We start from the raw sequence: 6,000 nt of genomic DNA on the forward strand, positions 1-6,000 counted from the left end.
AAATAAATAATGGAGTTGATTATGAAAATGAAAATGGCAAGGTCCTTTGAAGAGGGCTTTTTTTTTTTTTTTTTTGGCATTTCTGCAGTCAGTACCAAGCAAGCAAGTTAAGAACCTAAGACCGGTAAGATTTTACTGCAGCCACACTGCAAGCCTGGAATATACACAATTCAGTCCCCAGTGTTGTAGCCCAGCCCAACCCAGATGGGATGCACATCTGCTACTAAAAGTAGAATATACTTTTATATTTTCTTGCAGATAGACTTATTATCCAACCTCACAACATGAGTTTCATAAACTCATGCCATTTTCAGCCAGAATAGAACTGAACCAGAGAAAGCTGAAAGAAAATTATGCCATAAGGAGACAAAGTACCTGCTAAAACCAACTACCAGTGCAGCAACAGCAGGGAATCTATGCCCCTTGTTGAAGCTGTGCACAATGTTCATTTCAAACCAATGGTAAAGACAAGGTTTTAAAGTTATTTTTGGGTAACACTAGACCACGCTTTTAAGACCCGTTCTGAAACTCTACTCATTCACTTAGCAGCATTCTTCAAAAAAATTTACTGGAATCAGCTGGCTTCTCTCCAGTATCTTCACCTCTCATCCCTAAAAGAGTAGGTAAATATCTCTGATTCCTCTGAAAATCCTAGACCATAACTGTTACCAGCTATCATCTAGAAGGTGCCTTCCTTCACAGTGCCAGTCTCCACAGGACCCACATTTAATAATTACTGCACACCAGTGGGTAACATGACAGCTCTCCTGATACATGACCCAGATATAAAAAGGTCTGCCAGTATAGCTGGAAAAATATCACCCCGAGAATCAGCTTTCTTCTGGACATGCAGCTTGTATCAGTAAGAGATCATCTGCAGGTACAACTTTTATCAGTTCCTTCCTCAGAATAAGTTATATGCTGAGCAAGAATTTTTTTTTCCCTGTGGTATGACTGTACTCATTTTAAACAACTTGCCCAAATAATTCTACTACTTAGAGTAATTTAAAAAATAAACAACTGAACTCTAATGCAACTGATCATCATACATAGCAAAAACAGCACTTTTAACTCAGTTGTAAAAAAAAAAGAAATGTAGAAGATAGATATTGTATATATATGCCTGTAAGCAAACAAGACTCTAGCCCCAATAATAATGGAGTGCAAGTGATGTTTATTCAGCCTCAAATGTTGCTGTTTAACAGGCACACGCAGCAGCTACTGGAATATGCTGATTTTCAAAGTTCAACAGGCGATTACATCATATCAGTGGAAAAATCCAAAGGCCATTGTACAACACTCAAACTCATAGTTTCTTTTTCCTAAAATAATTTATATAAATTTCATGCATAGGACTGACTGGGGAAAAAATGCCTTTTTTGGTGTTTTCAATCCTATTCTGTATAGAAATTCTGATGACATGAAAGCCAATAGCCATTTCTCCTTCCCCAAATATGTGCTTTATTTACTTAAACTATAACTGATGTGTTTTACTTTCCAAAAACACGTGAACCTCTTTCAAGTAAAATGTGATGCGGATTCTTTTTGCTATTTCTCTCAGCTCCTTACTTGTCATTTAAGCCCTGGAATTTGACAGGAAATTAGTCATTTAAAAGGAAATTTGAAAAACAGTAAAACATTGGCAAAATAGCATAAATACTGAAGGAAGACTAAATGTACAAACAACTTTCAGTACATAAGTTTATGATAAAAAAAATTACAGATATCTCTATAGGTATATCTATGCTATTCTGTAAAATGCAAAAAATAAACGCAACCTAAAGGTAAACAGGTGTTTTTCTAACTTCTTATCGTACTTACAAAAATAAAAGCATGAAATGATTGTTTTAGACATAATGTTCAATGCCCTTTTTACAATTCTCATATATTTTGCCATCAATCATGATCATCAAGATATGGTGACTGGTGACTGACAACAGAAAGAGAAATTTAGAGGTGTGAGTGAAATGACAGAGCTGTCATGGCTGCCTCAAAAATTACTCTTCTGAAAGGAGAGATAAAATTTTTGAAGAAAAAAAAAAAGCAGACAGCACTGATGTCCCTGTCAGCATGTGAGGCAAGGGTTACCAAAAGCTTAACGAGAAAGAAAAAGTTGTCCTAAACTTTGCCTTCTACTCATAGCAAAACTTCACAATATTTTTTATAAGGTTTTTTCATCTCCTCTTGAAACTATCATAATAACTGAGGCTGCACTGATAAATCTGTGACATGATCCTGAAAAAATTACAATTCAGGTTCACATCACAAATGTTGATCACCTTGCTGAATTAGGAATTGTGTACATGAGCTACTATATCAAATCTAACAAATTAACCTTTAATAGAAACATACTCATCCTACAATATGAAAGTAATGATTGAATCCTGAATAAGACTTATACATATGACTATTTTCCTTATCAAAACAATAAACATCCATTATCTTCCAAAATTTGCCTTTCTGCATAATTGTAATTTCTTAAAATGTCACTTAAAACATCAAACCAAAGAAACACCAAAGGTTCTTTAAAAAAAGGTGCAGTATACAATGAGCACATGTGTCATGAAACCCTTCTTCTCCAGTAAAATTTTGACCAACAAATCAATTCAAGAATAATTCCAAAATAAATTTATTAACATTGTTCTTGGTCTACCAGAAAGGCAGATTAGATTTGCTTTGATGTCTTAGCCAAACTCCAATTTATTGGGCCATTGCTGAATTGCAGCTTTCACTTCTCAGTGTCCACTTCTCACTTCAAGTAGGAAGTGATTATCAAACTTTGAATTTGGCTAAGAATCAGAAATTGCATAAGTGCTTTTTCACAGAATTAACATAAGAATTGGTACTTTCCACTACTTTGTTACAAAGTACAAGAGGGGACATTTATCTAGTCAGAGCTTCAGTATAATATGGTACTGACACAATGGTGAGGCTCCCTACCTGCACACTGGTGTGCTGTCCCAAAAGCAAACAGATCACCATCTATTGCATGTCAGTACCACTTCCTGAACCATCCCACTTTTTCCACTGGTCCAATGTCCAAATAATAATCAGGAAGTTCACAAAAACGTCTTAAGGTTACAGCATTTTCTACTTGTGAAGAAATGATTACCATATGTAATTTTTTTGGATTTGGGTTTTGTGGTTTTTTGCTTCTTTTTAAAAGGGAGATACTGTTTAATGCTACTCCAAACACAGGAGACTGGATTGTAATTGTAGTCTTTTATGTTAAGACAATTCACCTCTTAGTACTTCATTTTCCTCATTTTTAAATGGGCACGGACTTCCTTGCCAAGCAAATTGAGATTTGCTGACAACAGAAATGTGCTGCACAACAAGCATGTATTCTTTTTTCCTGGGGTTGGCAATTGCACTCATTGCTGATTTGTTTACTCTGGCATTTTAGTGCCCCACAAGGAACATGGACTTTGGACACCACCCACTTGTCAAACACATCCTGCATATGATCTCTCTAATTGCAGGAAAGGAATTGAGAACCAGATGTGAAAATGTGTCTGATATCAAGTCATAAAAATTGAGTATAGTAAATCGAAGGCAAGTTCCAGTTTAAGCAGTATCCACAGGGTCTGAGATAGACAAAGATACCAGACTAGGAAATTACTTCACAGCATGTTAAATGCTCTTCTAGTAAGAACCAGAAACTCCTACTAGATTGTTGATTGATGGAACGCTTGGAGCAGAAATACACAGCATGAAATTCCAATTCCAATGAGGAAAGGGAAGTTCTTGATGAGACTGGTGAAAGAGTGATAAAAGCTTCACTCAAAACCTCTGTTTTAGTATCAGATTGTGGGAAACTTCCACTTAAACAGCCCAACAAAGCCCATCAGCCATCAATCTACAAGCACTAAATAAAACTTTAACACCTCTAACAAGACTACAATGTAATCACCTAGCCAGTGCTGTTAGAATCACCCCGACACAGATCCTGATGAAGATCAGAGGAAATTTGTAGATAGGAGAAATTTCCTTTTAAGTGGCTCAAAACAGCTCTACAATGAAACCACACCCTGTTCTACTTCCAGCCTTACCTTCACAGGCAGCTGCCAATGGCATGCACTGGAAGAAAAAATTCTACCTCACTAAAGAGAAAAAAATACCAAAAACAGAGGGACAGAAAGTAAATGGTTTTGTCCAGCTTTCAATGAATAGGACAAAGCTTTTCTAGCATCCATGTCACTGACAAGTTTTCACAATTAGGTTATCTTTCTAGATTCTTAAAAATGACTGTGATATTGCAGCAGAGCATCGTCAAAGTACAGTTAAAATTAGGAACTCCTTCCACCTTGAAGATAACTGTTTTCTACTCCCTGATTGGACAAACAATGTACTTGAATAAAAATGAAAGCTAGTATCCTAAGGGAAGAAAGAAGTTTCAAAACTGAATCAAGGTTTTCTATCAGAAGTTTTTGGTGGTTGATTTTGTAAGAGAGAGAAAAAGAAGAACGGTTTGGGGTTTTGAGACAGGGAGATATGGAGGACTACATTTAACTCTTTTTGAAAGATGAATGATTTTTAGTCTTCACTGTCCAAGATGGTCCCAGTTCATGATGAACAAAGTTTATTTTGGACCTGGTAAAAACTGATACCTGCAAAACTAAAAGTACCTTGACTAAAATGCAGGATAAAATAATTAAGATAGTAATTCTAGCACACAAACATGGAATGAGCTTTGGGAGCTTGACAGCCAACTCAGTTACCATTCAGCTGTCTGCTTCTGCCTTTTGTCAAAGCTTTTCCTTCTGGCTGGGATGGATAGCAAAGCTTATCTCAGCTTCCTCCATTCATTGTTTAACATCTTAGAAGAAACACATTTGTTATGTAGTTAATATTGACATTCTGGAGTGTGTGCTTCAGTTGGTAAAGCAGATCCCAAATTTCCTATTCTGTTAGACCTTCTATGGTGTTTGGGGACTAAATCAAATCCATTGATTGTCATGCATCCATTGGAGCCATCCTAAGTGATATTATCATCTGAATTTAAACAGAGGAGATTAATTTGGAAGAATAATGGTACTTCACCCAAAAAAGACAAAAAGATATATAGGTGATAACTGGATTTCCAGATTCAATGTAGATGTTATATAAGTCAAAATATCAGATTAGATATAACTGCTGCTTTTGCTGGGTTATTACACCAGTCAAGAGTTCATTCACATCTTCATTCTCAAAGATAACTAAATAGTTATCACACTGTTTATTGTAAGGTACTCTCAGACAAGACTCTAAAAATGAACATTTAATTTATGTAGACTTCAAAGAGCTTGATCTCATTTATACGAAGCACCTATTCTCTGTCTTCAGACTGTGTTAATTGCAAAGATGTTAATGGCTGTTCATTAAGAAACAGAATAACGCGGCCAACTTGATCCATAGCCAGTGGAAACACCTTTAACAAGTGGGGTTCTAGCACCAGTTGTGGAAAAGTACCTTCACAATTCCACTCCCCCATCCCTTCCTATAGGAATATAAAACAAGGTTTTATTTATCATATATACATCTGTAGCATCTTCAATCCTAATTGGGAACAAAACTTAAATTTACTTTTCTAACAGCATTATTCAGATAAACTATTCTATATTGTGCTCTCTCCTTGGAGAAGCCTTTGAGTAGATTCTCTCCTATATACACTTGGCATGCAATTACACAATTAAAAAGAATGCCTGTTTTCTTTTGTGCTTGCAGGTGTCTTGCTGCAAGTTGATGCAGAGAAAGGGACTGGAAACCAGACTGCTCTCTCTTAATCATTATTATGAATATTTAATAAATGAACCTAAGCCCATATTCTATGCATTTTTATCCATCAAATCTATCTTTATTAGTACCTTTCACATTTTTTGATAACTAATTTTCAAAGTTCAGAGGTTAACTTGTCTTGTTTGGGTACTGAACATGAAGCAACTTCTTATTGCTTTTGGCAAAGTAGAGTCCTCCTCTACTGGAAGTAAATGGAACCTATCAGGAATCAAATGTCATAAT

At 35.8% G+C, this 6,000-nt stretch overlaps 1 protein-coding gene across 7 annotated transcripts in view; it reads right to left on the reverse strand.

Annotated features, from left to right (window-relative positions):
* The window catches only part of LRMDA (leucine rich melanocyte differentiation associated), a 667,757-nt gene that overhangs the window by 333,840 nt on the left and 327,917 nt on the right, over window positions 1-6,000 (reverse strand). The window lies entirely within an intron of this gene.

This window comes from Pseudopipra pipra, chromosome 8 (genome assembly GCF_036250125.1).
Source record: "Pseudopipra pipra isolate bDixPip1 chromosome 8, bDixPip1.hap1, whole genome shotgun sequence".
NCBI lineage: Eukaryota > Metazoa > Chordata > Aves > Passeriformes > Pipridae > Pseudopipra > Pseudopipra pipra.